The sequence below is a fragment of the Canis lupus genome, chromosome 8 (assembly GCF_048164855.1).
Source record: "Canis lupus baileyi chromosome 8, mCanLup2.hap1, whole genome shotgun sequence".
Lineage (NCBI taxonomy): Eukaryota > Metazoa > Chordata > Mammalia > Carnivora > Canidae > Canis > Canis lupus.
In genome coordinates this window covers 25949841-25975388 of record NC_132845.1, presented here as the reverse complement: position 1 = coordinate 25975388, position 25548 = coordinate 25949841, and the positions used below count along the sequence as shown (strand labels likewise).

Genomic DNA, 25548 nt, shown 5'->3' with positions numbered 1-25548 from the left:
ACTTTAGACTTTAAAGGTAAAGGAAAGGACAGTCTGGGTGGCTCAGCAGTTTAGTGCCACCTGCGGCCCAGGGCCTGATCCTGAAGACCCAGGATTGAGTCCCACATCAGGCTCCCTGCATGGAGCCTGCTTCTCCCTTTGCCTGTCTCTCTCTCTCTCTCTCTCTCTCTCTCTCTCATGAATAAATAAATAAAATCTTTAATAAAATAAAATAAAAATAAAATAAAGGTAAAGGAAAATACTCTGGGCCTAGGATACAAATACACACCCACATAAACACACACACCTATCTATCTTTCTCTACAGAAAATTATCTTTCTTGATAGGAAAATAAACAGACAAGCAGATGAAGATAAGTGTTTACAAAAGTGGCAATAATCGATGAACCAAGCAGAAGGGTATATGGATGTCTACCAATGTTTTCTCAAATTCTTGATTTTTAAAAAACAAAAAGAGAAAAACCACTAGTAAAAAAAATAAAAAGGCAATGAACATTTTTTTACACAATAAATTCCTAATAATTTCCTACATAAAAGCATTATTTTAATAATTGTATAGAATTCTTCTAAGGATTGTTACACTATTGGGGTTTTTTTTTTTTTTTTTTTAGCCAACAACCCTTGTTTGGCATTCAGGATTATATTTCAGTTGCTGCAAATCTTCAAATTTTGAACTGAATTAAATTTTTTTAATGGACCAAAATGAGACCAAAAGTAAAGGCTGGCAACAAAGTAATGAGACTGGGGCACCTGGGTGGATCAGTTGGTTAGGCATCCAACTCTTGATTTCATCGTAGGTCATGATCTTGGGGTCGAGAGATTTAGTCCTCTGTCCGGCTCTGCACCGGGAGTGGAACCTGCCTAGGATTTTCTGTCTTCCTCTCCCTATGCCCCTCTCACCACCAGGAGTGCCACACATTCTCTCTCTAAAAAAAAAAAAAAAAAGGTTTTAAATTAAAAAAAAGAAAGTAATGAAACTGACTTTTAAAACAATTCCAGGGATCCCTGGGTGGCGCAGCGGTTTGGCGCCTGCCTTTGGCCCAGGGCGCGATCCTGGAGATCCGGGATCGAATCCCACATCAGGCTCCCGGTGCATGGAGCCTGCTTCTCCCTCTGCCTGTGTCTCTGCCTCTCTCTCTCTCTCACTGTGTGCCTATCATGAATAAATAAAAATTAAAAAAAATAAAAATAAAAAAATAAAATAATTCCAGAAAAGATAACCTAAAGAACTGTTTTAACAATACCAGCATGAATAAACTGAATATGATCGATCACCTTGGAAGAGGAAATGATATTTGCTACATAAATTTCATAGTTTAAAAAACTAAGGAAAAGAATTAATAGGAAAAAACAAAACTTCCTATTTTATAGTCACACTCAAAAAAGCAAAAAAAAAAAAATTGGTACAGCTATGGATGAATCTATAAAGATACTACCACTTCCTCTCAGCTTCTTTTTTCTTTCTTTTCTTTCTTGCTTTCTTTTTCCCCCTACAAGTAGTCCAATGTGGGTAGTTGACTGATTGACCCAACTGAAAATCTACCATGGAAATCAATGATTACAGAGACACACAGAGATCATGTATGTGTATGATCCCTTCCTCATACAGCTTACATTTTTTAGGGAACAAGTATGTAACTACAAGCTATAACATAGGTAGCATACGTATGTACCTAAGGTCTATAATATGGCTAATGCAGGCATGTACATCATAGCTATTAAATAGGTAAAGTGTGATATATGACATAATAGCAGTAGAGAAAAGCAGAGGAGAGAGTGATTGCTCCAAACATTGCAGAGAATGCCCAAGAACAGTGATAGGAATAGTTTCATAGATGAGGTGAGGCTGTGGGCATGTTGGAAAAAGTCTTGCAGTCAGAAAAAAATAAAAATAAAAAAATAAAATAAAGGCTAATAGACCTTTGAGAATTCGTGGGTGAATGCAGGACACAATGTATGGCAGCAAATATTCATGACCTCATTGGAAAAAAAAAATTACTGAGCATCCATCACAATGAGCCTTGACTGACATGCTCAGGACTTCAAAATTTGTCCTTTAGGAGATACGGAGCATTGAAAGCTTTAAAGCAGTACGTAACGGTAATGTGATGGTCATGCAGGTGGTTACATGGAAGATAAGGACCTGATCTCAGTTCAACATCAGATGTCATATCCTGCCTTGATTTTGTACATCCAACTAGTATATCTCTCTCATACTTGTGGCAACATGGTTACTGCTTTAAAAACTCATTCCTGATCAAAAGTTGTAACTTTTCTTTTACTTAATACAATGATCCCTAATGGACACCCAAGTTTCTGCAGAGCAGTCATAGGGCTGGCACACTGTAACAACGATAGAAGAATCAGCCCAAAGCTCTGTTCACACTAAATATACAAATGAAAGAAGAATAAAGAAATCAATTTTTTCCTAAACTGTTCCTAGGCTGTTTAGGCTGTTTAGGAAAAGATTATGTGATTAATCTATACTATACAGGTGTTGGTATAGTATAGATTATCACATATAGATTAATCACATATCGATTAATCACATATAGATTATGTGATTAATCTATACTATACCAACACCTGTATAGTATAGATTAATCACAGAGATAGATAAATGGCCGTTATTTTTTTTTCTTCTGCATGTTTGGATATAAAATAGATTCAATCCAAAGGTTTCTCCAGCTTCTAAACCATTCTTGAGAAGCCTGGAAAAGATACTCACTTTGTCTCATACTTCTTTGTCCCTTTCACTCACAGGGATGAAGATAGTGCACTACATCAATAATCATGACTTTATTGGAAGTAAATGTGATTTTCTGGGTCTTCTGGAAAGTATTGTACATTTAGTCGCTGTGTTTACATGATTTCAATTCGAAACTAACCTTTGAATGAATATCCTTTGGCTGAATTGCTTTTAGTTTAGGCCTCATTTGATTTAGGCAGAAAAAGAAAAATCATGTACTAAAAGAGCCAAATTTGCTGCACACGAAAGTAAGGACGTTAACTTATTCCTCCTGAGAATTAGGTGCTAAGTCACAACCATGGTTTAGGAATGTGGCTACTTGGGTTACAGTCTCAATTCTGTCACATTCATTCATTCATTCATTCACTCATTCATTCAAAATACTGAGCTTCCTATGTCGCAACAAGCATCGTCCTAAGTGTTGGAAAGAAAAAGATGATATTGATCTTGGGAAAGGAATAAAACTTATTTGGATTCATCCCTCACATATGCAAAAAATTCTGTTTGACTATCTGCAGTCATAAACTTAAAATGATTTGAGGAACCGAGTAAGACAATGTGTGGAACAAGGATCAGAGTATAGTAATGGGGGTGCGGGGCCATGATGTACTGGACAATCTATGTCCCACCTAAAGGGTTCCGTTTTTCATCTTTCAAAATAAAATATATCGGGGGAGAAACCACATTGTGGACCCTACATGGAGGACCTCCAGCTTCCTACCCTTGAGCTGTATGATTTCTAGGGCATTTTCTAGTCCTCACAATCTTTTCATACCTTAAAATGAATGAGTGAATAAATACACATATCAATGAATTACTTTATATCTTGATTCCCACTTACTTTTCTAGATGCCCTTAATCAAACTGAAATTTTGGCAGGAGTGCCTTCTTCTGAAACTTTGTTCTACAGGAATGAAAAGCAAACTTGGAGAAGGTATGAAAGTGAAAAGGAAACGGCATCAAAGTCACCCCACTTTACAGTTTTGGTTTAGGCTGACCCCACCCATATACCCTATCACTTTCATACTTAGCCGAAACCCATAAGTACCTTTCTAGTCAAACCAAGATCTATGATTTAGATTTGTGCTAAAGAAGATATACTTTATAGCCTGTAAATTACTAAGTACAGTGCCTGGTACATGGTAAGCGTTCAGTAAATGAGACTTGTGAGTAGCCACATAGCAATGTAAGGGCCTTGCCTGTAGATCAAAATTTGGTTTGAGACCACGTTCCACTTTTTACTGGATGGGTGACCCTGAACAAGTCATTCAGTCTCCTAAAGTCTCCATCCTCTCAGATGGGGACGGGGTTGCTATAAAAGGCAATGGGATGTGTCATGTATCCAGCACAATACCTGGCACTTAGCAAGAACTGAAGAAACACTGGCCATTTTGTCAGCATTCATGAAGGCACTGCTCATTTTTTTTTAAATACTCATTTATCTTTTTGGAAATTGATAAAATGGGAGCACATTATAATACATTATAAAAATTAGTCTAAAAGAAAGAACACTTATATATCACTTGTAAAAATTATTACACATTGAATGGCTCTATGAAGAGTTAAATCAATGTTTTATCTTTCATAAGCCTAGTGAAAACCAAATGGCATAAGGATCAATATGAAACTTTAAAAAATTTTTTTTTTCAGACAGAAAATCTACGTCTATAGTCAAGCACATTTTACACATCAGTGAAAGTTCCAATCAATATTTCTGAAACTTGTTGGCTGGCATAGATTTTCTTTGTAGTTGGAAATTGTATTCAGTTAAATTGTGAAATGTTTAAACAAGGGGACAGAAGTTGTGCTGGTTTAAAAGCCGATAATATTTTAAAACTTTGTCACTAGCCAAAGTCTTTAATCTTTTTTCTTTAATTTTTTAAAAAGATTTTATTTATTTATTTATTTATTTATTTATTTATTTATTTATTTATTTATTTTAGAGAGAGAGCACACATGTATGCATGTAGGGGAAGGGACAAAGGGGAGGTGGGGAGAGAGAGAGAATCTCCAGCAGACTGCATGCTGAGCTACGACCCAGCCATGGGGCTCGACTTCGTAACTCTGAAATCAGCACCTGAACTGAAATCAAGGGTCAGAAGCTCAATAGACGGAGCTACACAGGCACCACCCCCCATACACAAAGTCCTTAATCTTTGATCTTGTCTGAATCTAGGGAATTGTCTGAATTTGGTTATTTTAAGTCTTATTTGAGTGTATTCAGCATTCACATTCTATTCATTTCCTTGAGATCAAGAAAGAATATTTTATATTTATGTGTGTGAAGGCTTTTTTTTTTTTAGAAAGTTTTTTTTAAAGATTTATTTATTTATTTATTTATGAGAGAGAGAGAGAGAGAGACAGAGAGAGAGACTGACAGAGACACAGGAGGAGGGAGAAGCAGGCTCCATGCCGGGAGCCCGACACGGGACTCTATCTCGGGACTCCAGGATCGCGCCCTGGGCCAAAGGCAGGCGCTAAACCGCTGAGCCACCCAGGGATCCCCAAGCTTATTTTAATCAACAAATAAGCACTGTACTATCAATACTTTTATAAACACTTTTTAAAACATAAATTCTGTATTTGCACATTGTTCTTTCATTATTTACTTCTGTATTTTAAAGCATTTTAAAACAAAGCAAGATGGTAGTGTATTCCTTGGAGCAGAAGCTTTTTATGATGACACTAAGGAACCACTCACCGTCTCCTCCACTCATATCCACACCAATCATTTATTTCTGTGCCTCAAAGCAATTTCTTACCTGAGTAGCATCTCTTCAACATACTAGTTGCCTGAACTCTAAAACTAAACACTGGAAGTAAAAATAACCCCTTAACTTTAAAAAAGGAAAATTTGGGGATCCCTGGGTGCCTCAACAGTTTAGTGCCTGCCTTCAGCCCAGGGCATGATCCTGGAGTCTCGGGATCAAGTCCCACGTCAGGCTCCCTACATGGAGCCTGCTTCTCCCTCTGCCGGTGTCTCTGCCTCTCTCTCTGTGTCTCTCATGAATAAATAAATAAATAAAATCTTTAAAAAAAAAAAAAAGGAAAATCTTGGAGGTGCCATAATGCTAAAGGAATATCTCATCTCAACCTGGAATTTATTTAACTTTTATCTGAGATGCCTCTTTTCAAAGAAGAATGTGTTTTTCCTTTGGCAATATTCTAAGCAAATGACTTTATTTCAATTATATAAACCATAAATAAACAGAAATAAAAGAGATTAATGAGCACCGGTACAACTGAGTGACAGTTGTTAACTACAATTTTCCTTTATTGAAAAACCTCTCTCTGATTTTGGTTCCGTTAAGACTATATCCTAATTATCTGTTTTATTCTTCCATTAATAACCTTATTTTCTTGGAAATAGTACCGATGGATGAGTTTTAAATCATACTTTCACAAGTTAGGCAGAGTACAATCAAGAAAGGGTCTCCCCTGTATAGTTGGTGGGAATACAATGTGGAATGATCACATTTCCTAAATGGTCTTGCAAATCAGACTTCAGCCAAATGTAGTACTCCATTATAAGGGACAGGGGAAAAAATTGAATGTTGGAGTTCAAATTCATATAATAATTAGAAGGGACATTTATTTCAAAATGTGGAGAACTTGACAGTAAGAAAATGACAGAAATTCAGCTCCACAGTGAATTATAAATGTCAAATTACTGGTATGCATGTAAAAAAGTATGTAGCTATTAGAAACCAGACTCTGCATTCATGTGCAGTGCTTCTGCCTTTATCATCTTCTTATATTCCTCTAAGGTGTTCCGTCATTCACTGTCAAATTTCCAGTGTAAGATTATAAGACATATGTCAGATCAGTGTCCAAAGCTTTCCAGGTTCTGGACACACCAATGCAGCCCCATATTTTACACGATATTAAGTATATGAAAGGGGGAAAGCTGCTCAGTTATTAGAAGTCAGTTACAGAGTGTACTCTAGCATGTGATATCATCTACTCTGAGGAATGCAAAGTGCAGGGGAGGGGGAAGCAGCGTGATTCTATATTGTGTGTGGACTCGTGATGCTGTCAGAGTGTCAGCAGGATGAACAATGAAAAGGATGTTAACTAAATTTTGATGTGCAAGAACATGTGTTTAATTTGCAAGATGCTTTGTTTAATTAAAAGGTAAATACCATTTACAATTCCTCTTGCAGACAAATTTAGAGCAGCAACAACACCTACAGAGTGTTCAAATTGCCGGCAGAATTTCTTGGATGCATTTGATCAATTAAAAGGGTACACATTTGGGGAAAAATAATTATTTTTTCTATTTGTTTTCAAATAGAAATGGCTTTATTTTCTATAAACAGATTATTCCTAGAGTTTAATGCCTAGCTAAGTATAGATTTTGAAAACAATATTTTTATATACCTAAGAGAAGAGAAAATAAACCTGACGGCTAAAAGTTCCTCTTGTCACTCAGCCTCCATTTCAAAAAAGATGTTTTTCCCTTCCTCTCCTTCTTTCCTTCCATCCTTCCCTTCCTTCCTTCCCTTCAATTCCCTTACTTCTTTTTTTTTTTTGGTCCTGCTGGCTTTCCTTCCACAGACAGTAGGCTCTAAAAGCTGTATAGTTCTAAAAGACCTTTCCACCCCTCCAGAAAAAAAAACCTTAAGTCATTTGGGAGCTCCAACATAACTGTTCCATAAACTCACCTGGATCATAAAGCAGATCAAAAAGATTTCAGGTCTCACATTTTCCTTTATTTAAGATTTGCTATTTTTTTTTCAGTGATTATGGAGGAGAATATGCTACTGCTTCTTCATCTGGCCTGCAGTCAAAAAAAAAAAAAAAAAAAACTGAAGGAGATTCAGATTTCTTTACTGAGAACTTCTCATCTCAGTAATTCAGGTAGTAGAGATAACCATCTGACCATTTTTCTTTCTTTCTTTCTTTCTTTTTTTTCATCTGACCATTTTTCTACAATGCAACACTTGGTGTGGTTGTACTTTGGTTTCAGTTATACTTGGAGGCATGAAATGGATCAGTGACTCTCCTGAGGATCCTACCCAATCATATCCTTGTTTGGTACTGTTAAAGAACAAAGTAAATTTGAAGATCTACTTGGCTTCATTCAACAATTCCTGAACTGGACCGAATCTCATCTAGCAAGCAGAAAGGGAGCTATGCAAAATGGAAGGCTTTATACCCAGAAGGGGAATGGGGGAAAGGAAAGAAAAGAGAAAGAAAAGGAAAGAAATTCTAGCAAATAATGGATTGTTTCAGGTGAACCTTCCTATGGGAGATGGAAGGAGTCTGTCAGACAGATAACCTCACTGGCTCTGACCAGGTAATTCCAGACCAAGTGGTTAAAAGTTACATTCTTGGGAGAGAATGAAACTGCAATCAGGATAGGTATTAAGTCTTGGTTTGCGAATTTGGGGCTTAGTACAAATGACTTCATTGTGGGCCTGTTGTCTCTTTTTTAACATTACTAACACGTGACACCCAGGCAAGATGAAAGAGAAATTCTGCAAGAGTTTCTCATCAGTTCCCAATATAGCGAATCGGATTTGGTAGGCCTCAATTATGAATAGCCATCCAATAGTTCATGTCAGCCAGTCTGGCCTATCATGTGACTAACATACAGAAGACCCAAATGATATTACATTATTAGCATACTATACCATTATGCTATATTATTAACTATATTGCAACTGATGTATTATATTACTGCTTTATGGGAACTCAGAACATACAAACTAAATTGACAGGAAAGAGCACAAAAGAAACTTAAATGGGTAAATCACACTTTTCTCCCTTTCATTATCAGACAAAACACTCCTCTCTCCCTGCCCTGTTCCCCATCCCTTAATTAACTAAAAATTTCATTCTGTATATCTGCCAAGAGGGAACTTCATTTCATTTCAAAGTCAAATATAGTACAACCTTCTTAAAAAAGATTTAAAAAAAAAAAAAAAAGCCCCTCACTAGTGGTATATGTGAATAATAAGACAACTGGCCTTTGATCCTCATTGTTCAAACTTTGACAAGCTTAAAATCCAGGTAGGGGAGGCAGCAAGGGAGGGGATTTTATTATTTTTTATTTTTTTTAAAGATTTATTTTTATTTGTTTATGATAGACATAGCGAGAGAGAGAGGCAGAGACACAGGCAGAGGGAGAAGCAGGCTCCATGCAGGGAGCCCGACACGGGACTCGATCCCGGGGACTCCAGGATCGCGCCCCCGGCCAAAGGCAGGAGCGAAACCACTGAACCACCCAGGGATCCCCAAGGGAGGGATTTTAGGAAGTTGCTGCACCCTAATCACTTGGTAAGGTTTTCTTTTCAATGTCCAGGGTGTGTTTTATTTGTAATGGCCACTTCTATTTTCTGAAAAATATTGATGAATCTCAACAGTGAAACCCAGGATTCTACAGGATTGAATTTTTTTTTTAACCTTTGCCTTCCCATTATTCCATAGTGAGGAAGAGGGGACTACTATGTATCATATTCTAGAAGGGGAATGTTGAGTAATCACAAAAACCAATTATAATAGATCTTGAGGCTTCTGCCTTAAATACTCATGCTAGTGCTCTCTTGACCTTTGGGTTCATCTGCTGGGACAATCTAATATACATTTGAAAATGTGCCTTTTTAAAAACATCTTGTTGAATAATTTCCTCTTTGATCTCTATTATTTATTTATCCCAGCTTTATCCCTGCTTGAGTCTATGTCTTCTTACAGGTATTCAACTCCAAATCACGAAAAGTCTCTAGGACAGTTACCCTTAATCATTGAATGGATCACCCAAGAAGGCCCTGCTTACCTGGCTACTGTTTGCTACGTTGATATGCTATGTTCCTATACCACCAATGATTTCTCTACTTAACATTAAGTGTTCCCCCAAATTTCTTTAACAGGAAATGGAGAACTAGCCTGTTTTTGTCTGCCTTGTACAGTATAATACATTAGAGGTATTTTTAAGAAAAATATCTTTATAAAATGTCTTTATAACCATTTTAACGTCAATATTTAATTTTGTCTACCACTAGATTATAAATTTCAAAAAATTAAGGCCTTTTCCTGGACTGTTTTTCTTTTCCCTTTATTGAAATCTTAATGCCTAGGACAGTTGCCAAGTTCATGGCAATAACTGGTTGTCGAATGGGTGACTGAATCTCTGACAATCAAATAAAGAAGGAACATGATGTTGAGGGAATGCATTGGTCTTAGAGTTTAAATACAGAAAGTCTGGGTTCCAATTCTCATTCTCCCCCTAACTAGATGGGTGACCTTGAGAATTCTATATTACCTCTTAAGACTATCCATGTACCCATCAGTAAAATAAAAGGATTAGTCTAGGCAGTTTCAAAAAGCCCTTCAAGTCTAAAAATCTGTGAAAATACAAATCCACACAGCGGGACACCTGAGTAGCTCAGTGGTTGAGCATCTGCCTTTGGCTCAGGTCTTGATCCCGGGGTACTGGGATCGAGTTCCACATCAGGCTCCCTGCAGGGAGCCTGCTTCTCCCTCTTCCTGTGTCTGACTGTCTCTGAGTGTCTCTTCCTGTCTCTGACTCTCTCTCTCTGTGTCTCTCATGAATTAAAAAAATAATAATAAAGTATTTAAAAAAAAACAACAAATTCACACAGACAAGCAAACTTCATTATATAACATACTAGTTCCAAACTGATATGGATTCTAAGAGTTTTAATGAGAGGTGGGAGGGAGAAAAATCCCAACTTGACATTAACAATCATACTCAACTAAATTAAACCTTTGGAAAAATCACAGATCTCCAACATGACAGGAGGCCATGTGGCCAAATAATCTGCACACAAATGACTGAGAAAGCTGAGGCATACGGGCTGCAGTCCAATCAGTGACTTAAGGCAGTTCATCTGGCTTTTGCTGATACTTTGAGCCCAACTAAAAATGGAGGAACCTTAAGACCATTTTATGAAGCACATTCTGTACCTGCACTAACTTTACAACACAGAGTAAATCAATTCTACACAGTATACTTCAGCGCATTGTAAGTACGTGTTAAAATGCGGATGCCAGTCAAATATCTCTTGCCAATTAATATAATTCTTTGTCCATTGAAGTGGTCACTCCAGAGAGTTGTTTTGACATTTTTACTGTAACCATTCACAGAGCAAAGAAGAAATATATGAATGGAGATGAAAAGCACCAAAACCTTATAAGTGCTAAAGTCTTTTATGAACAAAAGCTAGCAGAAATGTAATGTGGATAAGGTAGGGGTGGGATAGGTCTTGGGGGTGGAGAACACTAAAATTGTACTGAGACAGGCCTTTCAGATATCTTCTTAACTGCTTTTCAAGTAAAGCTGATGTAGTTATTTTAGTCTTTTGCCATTTTTATGTCATTTAATTCACCACTGAGAATAGCACTATTTCAACATTTGCATCCTTTCAGTATAAAAAGGTATTCACAATTAACGTGAAAGAAAGCTTCCTCACTGAGAAATATGGGCTCTGAGCTGTTAATGATTTACTGTTTAGCATTTCAGAAAAACAAAACAAAACAAAACAAAAAGCAAGAATCTTTCTGTGTTTGGGCACTGTAGTTAAGTAGAATGAATACAAGAGCTGGAATCGGAAAAATCTGGTTCTAAGACCTGGCTGTGCACCTCCCTATGGTAGCTCAGTCCATTCATTCTCCCAGTTCTGTCATCTGTGAAATGGGGATAGGAAAGGCATTTTTCAGAACAAATACTTCCCTTTTATCAAATGTTCTCTTTTCAGAAAAGATGATCTTTTCTATTTGCTATGAAAGACTAAAAGTCAGACCTAAAATATTAGTTTGGTTGCCAGCCTGAATTCAATACAATAAGCATGATTTCTCAGGACAAAACTCTTCTACTGCCTGGGTTCAGATCCTTGCTCTTCTGTTTACCACCTGTTGTCACCTTGGTCAAGTTACATAAACCTTCTGAGCCTTACTTTTCTATTCTGTAAAATGAGAAACTTTATTATTACGTGATCCACAGAACTTCAGGGAGACTTAATTGAGATAATGAAGGTGAAGGCTGCAGTACATACTAGTTTTTAATTGTTATAGCTGCTATTGTTATCTTGGGAAGAGTTCAAACTCTCCATGACCTGCTCAGATCTCCTGGATTGGTGGATACAAAAGAGAGATACCAGATCTCACTCCATAACAGCCTCATTCCTTTCCTTTCAGGAATTAAGAGGTCAAATATTGTCATCCATCTGAAAATACAGAAGAAGAAAACAGACATCATTTTAAAAGATTCTCCTAGATCTTACTATAGTCTCCGGGACAGTCAAAATCCTTTAGCTTCTTTCTTCAGAATGAGTGTATGAAGAAAATAGAAGCAAATAGTACTGATCCTTTATTGGACCTATAGTTATTATATGCCTAGACTTATATAATTTTTTTTTTTTAGCTATGCTCCTTCTCCAAAGAGAGTAAACATCCAGAGGCAACAGACATTACTGAAAGTCACAATAGTAAGATATTATGCCCATCTCTAACTCAAGGTTGCCTGAATAGAATGAAACATTGTGATTTCTAATAACCTTTTTTACCTAAGCCCAGAAAAACCTGCCACTCAAGCACATAGTCTATTTCAAGGTTAAACTGATTTCAAAAAGCCATACAGAACTAACTGACAAATTGCCTAGACAAATAAAACAATCTCTCCCCCCGTGGTCTGGTGAAGCCCGCGAGCAGGACGCAGGAACACTCCCCCATCCCGCAGAACTGGCTGGAGCCTCTCTCGGTCCCTTCTCGGCAGGAGGATGAAAACTTTTCTGGCCCTGCTGGGACTCGAGACGGGAGGGAGGGATGATTCAACTGCGGGCTGCGGGGCATTTTCCTTCCTCTTCTCTCCCCTTTGCGATCCACAGAGTTGCTGCTGTTGCCCCTACAACCTGGAATACTAGTAGACACTTCCTCCAGCAGCTCATGAAATGCTTCCAGAAACATGCACAGCAGTAGCCCTCTTCCGGACTGGTAGGTGTGGGTCTGCTTCAGTGGTGTGTGTGTGTGAGAGAGAGAGAGTGTGTGTGTGTGTGTGTGTGTGTGTGTGTGTGTGTGTGTGTGTGTTTGATCCTCATGCTTGCAAAACGTGCTTTCCAAAGCAGCCATGATTTCTTTTTTTGGGGGGGGGGGGGGCGGCCCCTTTGTCTCCCCCAGACCTCAGCCCAGAGGAGGGGCAGAGGGGGCGGCGGGAAAGGCTGGACTCACACTTACCTCGGAGCAGGCGACAGGTGAGAGTGGCTTTGGGCGCTTTGTTTTGTTTTCGGGTCCTTGGACACGCCCAGCGCGGGGCGCCGGGGGCGGCGGGGCGGGGCGGGGCGGGCGCGGCCGCGGGCGGAGGCCGGAGCGGGCGGCGGCGCCGGCGGCGGGCGGCCAGCAGGGGGCTCCTTCGCGCCGCCTACCAGCGCGCGGCCGCGGGTCTGCGGGCTCAGCCGGCGGGGCCGCGGCCGGGGGAGGCGGGGGGCCTGGGGCGGCCTCGGGGGGCGGGGGGCGCGAGGGCTCGGGAGGCGCCCGCGGCGCCGAGCCGCGCAGGGGCCCCCCGAAAGCTCGCGGAGCCTCCTCGGAGCTGCTCGGGACCTGGCAAGTCCCGGAGAGGCCGAGGGGCTCCCGCAGCGGGGTCCGAGCCACCTCCCCTCCCGGCTGCGGCTCCCGAGTCCCGGGGCGCGGGGGGCGAGCCGGGGGCGCCGGAGGGCCCGGGCGCGCGCGGGCGCGGCGGGGCGGGGGGGGCGCGGGCGAGACGGGCGGCGACCCCCCCCCGCCCGGGGCCCCGCACCTCGCGCTCCCGGGGCTGCGAGGCGCGGGCCGGCCGGGCCCGGGGAGGCCGCGGGGTCCCCGCGGGGCTGCGGGCGCACCTGGGGTTGGGGCTCGCTCCCCCACGCGCGCAGGGGCCGCTCCGAGCCCGCGCCGGCGGGAGGCAGTGCTGGAGCCGGGGGCTGGAGCCCGAGGACCCTCGGCCGGGCCGCGTCGGCCCCGGGAGATGCCGCATCTGTCTACGGGGCCCCTCACACCGAAGTTGTTCCGATCCGCAGGACGGGCGGCCTCCCATTGGCATAAAGTTACCGTCTCTCCCCAAATCCCCCCACACCCGCACTCCGCGCGCCGCCGCCCCCACCACTCCCACCCCATTTGCATTTGAAAACCTCTGGAAACTGGCGCTTTCGGGATGAACCTACACACACACACACACACACACACACACACACACAGACACGCGCGCACCAGCAAGCAAGCGCGCGCCCGCCAAGTGGAAACTGACTTGAGTCATAGGATGCATATGAATAGGACCGCCTAGCCTCTCGCTTCCCAGGACAGAAATGTCCAAGAACCCAGGGTTCCGGCAATAACAGAACATTATAAGGTACCTAGAAGCCTGCTCGGATCCTTTAGAAGCAATTAGAACAATACTGGGGTTAGTAAGAGGAAGGGAATGGCGCTTTTCAGGGCACCTGCAGGCAATCTTCTGTTCAGTGCGTGGGAAAAACCACCACCAAAAAGTCCCCCTTGCTTCAGACCCACGGGTCAAGTAACACCATCTCTCTTTTCTGGACGCTAATTAAAAGCAGCTCTGCAGATGAGCATGTGATAGGTATTTGAGTCGAAATAGTTGAAATTTTCCGGCTCAATAGCAATGTCCTTCTCTCTAGGTATATAATCATATGTAATCACACCATATATATAATTTTGAAAGAGGTGAATTTTATTTTCTTTAAAAATGTGCGCTCGGAGACAACTAGAAATGTCAGCTGCAGGCAACCAGTCGCTACCTTGGTTACAACAAGTTGTGCAATTAATAGCCCAACAGCCCAGTCCAAAGCTTCTCCTTGCTTGGAGCAAGAGTGTTAATGAACTGTAGAGGCAAAGACCTTGATTTACAGATGTAGTGTCCTTTTGAAATTTAACAACAAGCTTTAAAAATATAATAAAACAAGGAGACAATCAGGTTTTCGTTGGTTGGGTGGTTGGGTGGTTTTGTTTTTAGATTTGTTTAAAATATGATAGTCATCCCCAGGGCCTATCCCATGGTTCTATTCTGGAGGATCTGCGAAAAGCCTCAGTAGTTGTGGGGGGCCGTGGGGTTGAGAAAAATCCTCCAAGAAAGCCCTGAGTCTTGCCACTATAGTTTAAGTCTTTTGTGAGCGTTTCAGGTAGCTCTGAGATAATAAAAGGCACTTTAAGTTTCTAACTACTTCAACACAATATGGAAATAATATTTCTAACATTTGACTGGGTAAAATTCTTATTGATTGTTTGGCATTGGAATTGATGCTACTTTGCATAATGATATCCCATTATTCAATGAGATATGTATTTAAATAATAGGTAAATAGCATTGCAGGGTGTTTTTCTTTTTTTATAACTCAGTGTCAGTAGCCATATCAAGACTTATAAAATATGAAAGAATTTTCCCACAAACCTTCTGAAATCATTCCCATAAACCTGCTCCACTTTCTAATACTGTGGAAAAGTTGATGTAATTTAATTTCTATTCTGTCAACAATAAATTTATTCCATCTTGGCAAGGTTCCTTGTTTGGAAAGGTTGATTGTAGAAAAGGAGGATGGCATGGCAGGAGCATGGAGGTTTAAATAACATTTCATTTCATAATCCAGAAAAACAGTGTAATTGTCCCCATCATATCAGCAGTCGGAAGAATCTGAATAAGTTTTGATTTGAATGCACATCATTGAGTCTACAAAGAGCACACTGACATCAAGTAGTAAATTGTCCCAGATTACTTCTTTATTATTAAGAAATCAGAATTCCAATTCTGTTACATTCGTTTTTTAAGTGTCCTGGATCTTGTGCAAAAAGGATCAGAGAAGATGAAGGAACTATTAAGTGCATCAAGATACTCCCTGTGTGACAATGAAGTGGTCTGTTCCACTCAACAAAATTTTCAGAAGGAAAACTGAAATCACTTACCTTTGAAACTTTTTTTGTGGATTTACTAGATGTTTATAAATAAATAGTTTATGAGGTAAACAACTTACAGTTTAAAAAGTTGACTTTGCTTACATATTGGGAGGGGATGCATTAACATGACTACCATAAATTTCCTGAGGACTTGGCCAAATTCGGCCTGCACTTTCAGCCTAACCTGCAGGGGGCAATAGCTTGACACGAATGACAACAAAGGCTGCTGAGCTATTAGTCTTGGATTTCTGACTATGACCCTGGAATGTTGTGTAGGTTGGAAAGAGTGCTTAATTAATGTATATTGAAACAAAAGATCAGGTAAATTGTTTGATTTGTCTTCAAGCTATATTTTTAAACTAACTCATAACTGCTGGGGTCTTTTTTTTTTTCTTAAAGAGATTATCAAAGTTTCACTAGCCATATTCAGCTATCTCAAGAATTATCCTAAACACTAATTGTTTAGTATGAAATTTGTATTTTATGCTCTCAAAAAAGGGGGCAAAATCAAAATGAACACAGTTTTCAATGTTCAGATAGGTGGCAAAATTAGAGGAAATGTGGACTATTCAGATATATATAATGAAAGAATGTCATATATCTAGATAATAAACTCTCCATACTCCTTTTTAAATCTTAAAATTACAACAGGGTGGGGGATATCACACATTGTTTGCAGTATGTTTTCTTCCCACATATAAAACATTTATTTTGAAAACTGGTTTATATTTAAATATCATGATGGATAATTAATAACTGATCTCTTTTATTACCATAATTTTCATAACAGATAGAATTTAATTTATTGGCTATCGATAATCTACAATCTCCCTCCCCTGTCCCATATCTCCACTCCTTCCCCAATCCCTATAGTTCCCCCATCAGCTGATCAGAAGACTGGAAACAGACCAAAAAAGGGGTTTGGCTGGAGGGAATGATTGTAGAATTAAAAAAGAAAACTCTCCCCATCTCCTCACTGCAATCACACTTAACATTCATTATGTCAATTTTCAATAATGCAAAATGTCTTGCCCAAGAGGCATCCTGATTTCAAGAAGTCAAAAGGGTACCTGGCATTAAACAACCCCGAGTCAATCCTGGTGGGATTAACTGGGCTGAGTTTCTATAAACTGCACATGCTATGGATCTACTTTGATCACAGTAAGGAAAAAAAATGATAATAGATTTTTTTTTTTTTTTTAAGAATTGCTGCACAGGAATGTTCCGTTTCTTTTATATAGAAGAGTTTAATCTTGATAAAAACCTTTTAAACCGTCCCTTTCCCTCCACTATGGTAAAGATGTGGTATCTATTTTTGCTTTTCTTTAAGGAAAGAAGATGGGAATTGCTTATACCGAGAAAGAAAATTTTATTCTCCAACACCCCCCCTCCCATTCTACTAAACCGTTTTAGTCGACATATGTTTGTTATCAGAGAGAGGTGCTGTGAACACACAGCCATTTTCTTAGCAGCTTTTTGACTGTATGTTACCATAGTCCCACAAGGCATTGGTCCTTTCCCATTGGGAAGTCATGAATAAGAGACTATGAAGCTTGCACGTCAGATCTTCCTCAATTAATCCACCATTAGCATGTTTGGGATCCACTACTGGATGGTTAACAGCAGCTTTTGTAACTGTATGCCGACCATACCCAATTATGCTCTGCTAAAAATGAACTCTTTGCAGACCAACCCTCTCGGGCTGTCAGTGTTTTCCGTTTTCCTATTTTAACGTTTGTGTATAGTGGCAGGCGACAGATGGTGTAGATCAGATCGATTTGATTGCATTAGATGATTTTTTTTTTCCCTTTCCCCACTCCTTTCTGGAAGCTCGCATCAGCTGAAGGCTATCGCCTGGGACTCCTTGGAAGCGTGAGCAAGCCGCCACCACGCGAAGGCACTGGGGCACAGCCAGCGCGAGGCACCGAGGTCCCTTCCCAGGGCTTGTTAACACTGTAACCCGGCACTCCGAGGGAAACAGCTCCCACTGCCCAGAGCCTACCTCACCGCTCATCAGATGACTCTGGCTTCTACACACGGTTGGAGTCCCGCTTGAAACCTGGATTTAGAGGGTAAGCACTTCAATCGAGATGGATTTGTGACAGTTACTTTGCTATACCGCAAGACAAATCTCAGCAAACGTAAAGGATGTAGGATGTGTGAGAGAGGGAGACTATGTTTACATCGATAAATGTGTTTCTTTTTGTCTGAGAAGGAGAGTATTATTCAGTAAAGATGTGTATAGTGTTTTTCCATTGATCGTAAGAGTCGACTACCATCCTCCTCCCGATTTTTTCCCTCTCCTTGGTGTTTCCCCCTTTCTACTTGAGAGGGAAGGAGAGAGGAAGAGGGAGGGAGACAAGGGGGAGGGGGAGAGAGAGAGAAGCATTTCTGCTTTAGCTTAATTGGCTTATTTCCTCAAACCGATTGCTTTGTCGCGTTTCTTTATGTATATTTGGTTGCAAATTACCAAGCGTTTAACCGGGATGGGTGTTGGAGCGTGGGGGACAGGGTGGGAAAGTAGTGTGGACTGGCAGTCAGTCGCGGTGGCCTTGGAAGATCCAAAGGTGCTGAAAACCCCTGCCCGCAAAACACACCTCTAGTTACTGAGGAGCTAGAGAAATGTAGATTCTAATAAACATGGCTTGCAGGAGTCGATGAACAAAGGTACTTAATGCGGACCTAAGCCTCCGTTGCTATCGCTCCGCTAGCGGTATCTAAATATTCAAAAGCAAAGTGTAAGTTGATCAACAAACGCCCTGATGGCATTGGGCTTTTTCCCTTTTCTGTTTTTGTGTGGAGGGTGGAGAAGGGAGGAGGGTGGATGGGTGGGGGAAATCCGACAGCTTAAGGAGGTTTGAATTGAATATGCACCCAGCGGCAGTGGTCTCGTAGGAAATGGTGTTCTCGTAAGTCAGGCTGCCCCGCTGAAGCACGAGAGAGCTTTGGTTAGAGCTCAGAGCGTCAGTTCTGCTGCGAGTGCTGCCGGCAGTCGGCCCGGGCTGAGCTGTCCACTCGTCCAGGTGCTGAAGCTGGTGGAACATTTGGGTAGGTAGAGAAAGGGCTGGCACTGGTTACTCGGATAAAAAGAAGACGTATCATCAACTACGTTGTTCTAGTTTCTTAAAGCGTGTGAGTCTGTGGGTCAGTGTGTGCCTGTATTTTATTTCAATTGTAAGGAAGCAAAACTAAAGGAGATTACTCGGGAAGCATTGAAAATCTGTGTGGCTATTTGTGCCGTGATTCTGATACATGCCATGTATTGCTGTGTATGTATGTATGTATTATGTATATGTGTGTTTGTGTGTGTAGGTGTGTGTGTGTGGTGTGTGTGTATATGTCTCAATAATCCTGTTTAATTCAAAAGGAACGCTCCATTTACTAAATCAAAATCTATCTGTATAACGTGTTCCTTGTTTTTCTTTTAATGTTAGTTGAGATTTAAATAGGAGAGTTCAGGAGCAAATGTACACTTTGCTCATAGACTATTGCATTACTTTCCCTAAGGGCTTTTGTTTCTAGGAGTTCAAGCTGAAGAGAACCTGTCAGCTCTCTCTCTCTCTCTCTCTCTCTCTCTCTGTGTGTGTGTGTGTGTGTGTGTGCGTGTGTATGTATGTATGTTTGGTTGTAGCACCCCCAGAGAAAAGCTCCACTTTATAGCTATGTTAGGTAATGGCAGAAAATAGTGCTTATGTATTTGTTTAATTGGCATCTGTCTTTTTGTGAAAGGTGTACTTAAGAGTCATCTGAAAATACTGTAAAATAGGCTATTAACTGGGCAATGCTGCTTTTCTTTTGACTTATTTTAGACATCAGGTATTATATATTAAACAACTGTTCATAAAACCTAGAATTCATGTTGCTTTTTTCTATTTGCAACATGTCAGGAAAATGATGAGTTGGTGTGTCTGGAGAAGTAATATATTTAAAGAAAAAAAATGATAAGAGCAGGCATGAACTAAGTGCCTTAAATTGCAACCAGGTCAGTCAGATGTGAGTTGTGGTAGTGGGAGAGATTCTGTTATATAATTACTCCTTGATGAAGAGCTATTTGCACTTACATAATTTAAGGAATCATAATGTCTATTGCCATGTTTCCATATCCCCTCCCTATTCCACTCACATGGATGTACTTCCATGTATTTGAGAGTAAAGGGAAAAGCAAATAGAGAACTTTCTAATGGAGCTACATGACTTGGGTAGTGACGTTGCACTTGTCCATTTTATTTAGTGAACAATAAACCCTTATTATCAGAATATTCACTGCAGGGTCTTAAGACAAAGCTTTTCCAGTAAGAGCCATATTGATCATCAAAGAATCTCTCCCTGAAAGCCAAAATTACAGCCACTTTACAAATGAGTTTTTGTTTTGTATTTTTCCCTTAAAATAATTTTTATAAAGACAGAGCTTCAAAGGCTTTTCTGTAGAGGTGTTCACAACAACTGCACAGCAATGCATTTATATCGTATATTAAAAAGGTGGGCTATGGAACTACACATTGTGGTACCACAAAACGATGCCTAAATCATATAAACTCTACCAGCCTGTCAACTCAGTGAGTTCTGATACTATGGAAAATGAGTTTAATTATTCTGTGCTTTGAAGCTTTTTTTTTTTCTTTAAAAATCATTATGTTGTATAGCTGTAAGGCCTTCAAAGGAGAGATGCCTATTTTTGTAGATCTATAAGTATTTGATTTCAAGTAGTAAATTGAATGAGTGTTTATTTTCTGTGATCTTGGGCTTGAGAAAATGCATTTCCAAAACACACTGCTGAAAATTTCACCCATGCGTGACCCTATCTTTATTTGAGCCTCACTTCTTCTTAAAGCCGTCTAGGCAAATACATTTGTAATATTTGTGTGCTTAACTATGCATGTCTCTTACAGGGCTCTCTCGCTGCCATGACACTCAATCAAAGCACCTAGAGTGGGCTGGCCGAGACCAGAGCGGGTACCGAGCAGAACAAGTACAGAGGAAGGCACTCAGAGAGCCCCAGGTAAACTAAAGGTTACTTGTCACGCCCACCCTGTGCCCAGAGAGCCTTCCCACATCCTCCTTCCTCACTGGGAAGAGAGCACTCTTCTCCTTCTGTGTTAAGTGCTTGGTTTTGTGATTTGTCTTTCAGAATTGGAAATAAAGCAGCCATTTGGATTTGGGCAGGAAGCAGCAGAGCACAGCTTTGGATCCTTCTTTAGGGAAATCGAGTTATGGATTTATGGTCCCGGTCAAGCTCAGCCCAGCCCCAGCCAGGGGCGGGCTCAGCAGCAAGAGTTCTGGTGGCGGCGGCGGCGGCGGCAGCAGCGGCAGCAGTAGCAGCGGCAGCAGCAGCTTGGTCCTCTGACTCTCTTCGGTGACGGGTATTCTTGGGTGGATAATACGGATTACGTTGTTATTGCTTAAGAATACGCGTAGTCGAGGAGAGTACCAGCGGCAGGCGGGCAGCGGCCGCCCCTCCCAGCCCACCAGCTGGCCTCTAAACGCCTGTGGTTGCCAAGGTAGCACTTTTTTGATCTTTTCCTTTCCTCGTTGTTTTCGCTCTGGGTCGCGTGTTAGTTGATTAGGAGGCACGTCCCACCAGAAAGGCTCCGCGCGCCCTGCCTCTGGTGACCGGGCTGTAGAATGGGTCCGCGCAGGGGCGCGGGGGGCGCGGCGGAGGGGCGGGGCGGGGACGGGATGGGGTCTGCTCCGCGGAGCGTGCGCCCAGTGTCGGCGTCCCCGGCCTGCTCTTCGCCTCTCCTCGCTGGGGTGTGGCTTTGGGGCGGGGGCGGGGGGGACACGGGGACCGAGAGAGTCTCTAAAGTTGGGAATGACCGAAAGGCCTTGAGCGGGGGTGGCAGCGTCGCGAGCGAGGAGCGGAGCCCGGCGGAGGGTCGCCAGGGGCTGCCTGCGCAGAAAGGGCGTGTCCGTGGGCGAAGGTGCCCCCGCGAGCCGCGGGAGCTCGTGACTTTGCGAATCGCGGCCCGGGGCGGTGCCGGAGCCCCACCCCCCGGCGGGGCCAGCGCGCAGCTAGACGGGGCGGCCGGGGCCGGGGCTGGGGCCGGGGCTGGGGCCGGGGCTGGGGCTGGGCATGGGGCTGGGGCTGGGGATGGGGCCGGGGAGGGGAGAGGAGGGGAGGGGGCGGGGGCCTCGCCGGACTTCCCCCTTGGAAGTGTGTGGCGGGTCTCCTCAGGGACCCATTACTTTCTTTTCGGATTCTCCTCGAAGGGGTGGAGAAACAGGATGGGAACCGGATTGGTTGCGGAGTGGCACAGAACTGGAACCTTCCCGAAAGTGGTTGGGGCAGGCAGTGGCTGTTCAGTCGTCCAGTTTCTTTAGGGACCCCTCTTCAGTGCTTGTCTTCCCCGCCTCTGCTTTTAGGACGATTCTCAAACACCAACAAACCCAAGGCATGTTCCCCCCCCTCCCCTCTCAGGTCTGCTGCGAAGGGACGAGAGGAAGAGCGAGCCCTTCCCTTTTTCTACTTGCAGTTGTGTTTGTCTGTTTCAAATATTAATGGACGATAAAACCGTGCGGATCTGTCCCCTCCTAGTGAAGAGCAAGCAACCACCCTCCGACCCCCTCAAGCACAGCCAGGCACCCCTGGGGACCACTGGATGTGGCAAGAGTCGAGATGCCCAAGATGGAGCTGGGAGAGACGGTGCGCGGTGCGCGAGGCGGAGGAAGGCCGCGGGGCCCGGGGCGCTGGGCGCTGGGCTCTGCCACCCGCCGGGCAGCGGCGCCTCCAAGGTGGGAGGAGGAAAATGCTGGGGACGATTCCGCACAGGCCGCCAGAAGGTTCCACCAGGGTCAGCAAGAACCTGCGGGGACTCCGAAACAGGTTTCCTCTCCGCGTGGTGCCGTTGGCGGGGCGCGGGCTGCGAAGACCCAATTCCGGGGAGGTCGAGGCTGCGGGAGAGAGCGCGCGCGCGCGGCAGCGGCAGAATGGGGAGCCCGCGGCGCCCTCCCTCGCGGCGCCCCCACGCCGGCTCGAAGCCCAGCGACGCCCCAGACGCCTCGGCTTTTCTGGAGGACGCCTCTCCCCGGGCGCGACGTGCCTGCCCCCGCGCCCACGCGAGTCCGCGCCCACGCGGGCGGCTCTGAGCCCCGGAGGGCGAGGCCCCTCGGAGCAGGCGGGCGCGCGCCCCTGCTCCCCCATCTAGAGCCCTGCGTTTCTTCCAGTACTTTGGATTCCTGGTGAGGGGTGCACGACGCCACTCCTCTCCCGCCCCCACTTCCAGTACACCGGGCCTGAGCCCACAGTTACCCTCAGGGTATCTACACGCAGAGCTTCTGCGCTCGGGGAGGGTTGCTTGCAAGGAAAATAAGTGGGGACCTTCCGAGAAGCTCCCAGGGCGAGTCCCTTTTAGGAAGAGTTGATGGTAGAAAAGAAAGCACAAATGCTACCTCTGCGCTCGACATTCTGTTACTGGCAGGAGAGTATGTAACTACTGTTCTTTGCTTCCTTGTTCCATAAATGATCCTCTTTCCCTGGGGATCCACCAGTTGGTGATTAAGGGCCTGTTATGTATTTAACAAAATTCAATATGTCTGCTGGTGGCATTGTTTTAATGGGAAAGTAGGAAAGTGGAGAGAGCTACATAATCTTGTAACTAGGTGATCTTTGGGAAGTTGGCCTCATGCTGCTGCTGGTTGACTGAATAAGTGTATAGGACTTGAAGGGCAGAAGGGGAGCTGGGGGCCTAGCTATAGGGCTGGCCAGAAATGAAAGGTAATACTCTGGCATTCCTTGAGAGAATCGAGGAAGAACTTCTCAAAATAAGCTGTTTTATTCAGTTCTTTGCCACTGGTACTTTAGCTTATGGTTGCAATTGCTTCGTAAATGAGTAATAATTGTTAGAGTTGAAGAATTGTAAATGCTACTGATGAAATCTAAAACCTGTACTTATCTCATGGTCAACAAAAAGTATTTGATTTTCTTGGTTCAAGTGGTTTAAAGACCTATCTCATTGCTTTTTTTTTTTACTTTGCAGAATTATTTTCTTATAAAAGTTTCCATTAGGTGTCAGTCTGACTGAGCTGGTTTCTATTTAAATTTCAAAAGAAAAAAAAAACCAGTTTTTGTGTTGTTGTTGTGGTTGTTTTCTTTTTTAACTAGATTGGGCCTTTTTACGTAAGGGGGTGGGGAGAACCCAAAACTTTATTGAATTGAAATTGTTGTAGTTGTTTTATCCTAGGCGACTTGTTTTCCTCAGAAAATAGAATTTTAAATTATATCACTACTAGCCCGTTATCACTTTTGCCCTGTCAGTATTCATAGACCACGATTAAAGAAGTATGAAATGATAATGTGTGTTTTTCATGTCTTCCAAGTGATTTTAAGGAATTATAATAGTTGGATTGTTTTTACTTGATGTCCAAACACTAGAAGGATATGGATCCTTTTTCTAAAATGCGGTCTGCTTTCCAAAAATGATAGAATTTCTACCTGAGAAAGGCATATGGATACAGCTTAGACTGTTCTTTGACAGTAATACTTAGAGCACAGTGGGGGAGAGGGAGAAAACTTATGAAAATTCTCTTTTTTACTACTATTTTTACTTTAGTTGTGTCCACCTAAGTACTCAAATGCTGTGAACACAATTCATGGCTCATAGATGGAAGATTTTAGGATTCCCATTGAGATTTATGTAATGTCTATGAACAGCCACATTTATACTGTGATATTCATTAGTAGCTATGAGAAACATCTTGGTTGATTGTTTACTACAGAGTCTCAGGTAAGGAGTTTGATGGAAACTGTGTTTTGCAAAGAATTCACTGATTTCATTCTTTATGTCTTCGAATTGTGTTCTGCTATTTTTGCTTGAATAGAATTGCAGGGAGTGGTGGTATTCATGGTTAGAGATCCACTGAGGATCATAACAACCTCTATGTCAACCTCTATGTCTACATAAAAACTGTATATATTAGACAGATGATTCTGACCGAGTACATTTTTAAATAAATAATCATGTCCTGGAGCCAGGATTTCTCCCCAAGTCCACTGCTTGCTTTAGAATGATGTGATTCTTGTTCTCATATCAGTACCAATCTAGAACCAGAAGAGAACTGTCAATGAATGTCTAGGTAGAGGAGAGCAATGATAAAGTAACATTTTGATGGATAGAAAATTCCATAAACCATATAATCATTTTTCCTATTATACTGCACATCAGTAATGGTAAATTTTCAAATATAAAAATAGACTTTTTGTAGGTGGAGGTGCTGAATATACTGAGGAATATTTTGTGTTTTTACATAGGACATAGGAAAAGTTCTTAGGCTCTAGAGGACCATGGGACAGGGTTTAAGGATATAGTATGAAACCATCACGATTTTCCACCAACTTTTCAATAATGTACAGTTTTAGCTATCGTTATATGATAGGAACGACGGAATGATGTCAGAAAGTAGTGTAATCTACGTGTTTGACCTATTGTTTGAAAGCAAGTTTATTTTGGTTATAAACATTTTTAACAAAAAAAAATAACAGAATACGTCAAAACTTTTATTACTGTATTTAGCTATTACATTCCATTATCAGTAGTTATATATCTACAGACACAAATGCTAAATAGGTTTTTTAAGTTTTTAATTTTTAAAAAAATTTTTGAGATTTTTTTCCCTTGATACCTATTGTAAATGACTTACAATTCTTAAGTTTCAATCTACAAAATACTCTGTGTGAATGTGTAAGCTTTTTAACTAAGGAAACATTGCAACTCATCCAAACAGCTATCAGCTAAAAGCCATCTTGTGAATTCTGAGTTTCTTGAAACGTGTTTAGTACCTAGTGAGGTGGTGCTTGTTGTGTGCTGCTTAAAAAGAGTTGTATCTCTGATATTTGTATTATTGTCCAGATTACAAATGTGTGACTACCCGAATCTTTTGAGTTCTGAGACAATCTGATCTTTGAAATCAACA

The 25548-nt window shown here is 42.1% G+C and overlaps 1 long non-coding RNA gene across 1 annotated transcript; it reads right to left on the bottom strand.

Moving 5' to 3' along the window:
* Nucleotides 1-726: 726 nt before the first annotated feature.
* Nucleotides 727-13034, bottom strand: LOC140638025 (uncharacterized). Its single transcript, XR_012035148.1, has 3 exons — nt 12943-13034; nt 7413-7528; nt 727-925 (listed from the first exon to the last, which is right to left on the bottom strand). It is a non-coding gene; the product is annotated as an uncharacterized lncRNA (long non-coding RNA).
* Nucleotides 13035-25548: the final 12514 nt, after the last annotated feature.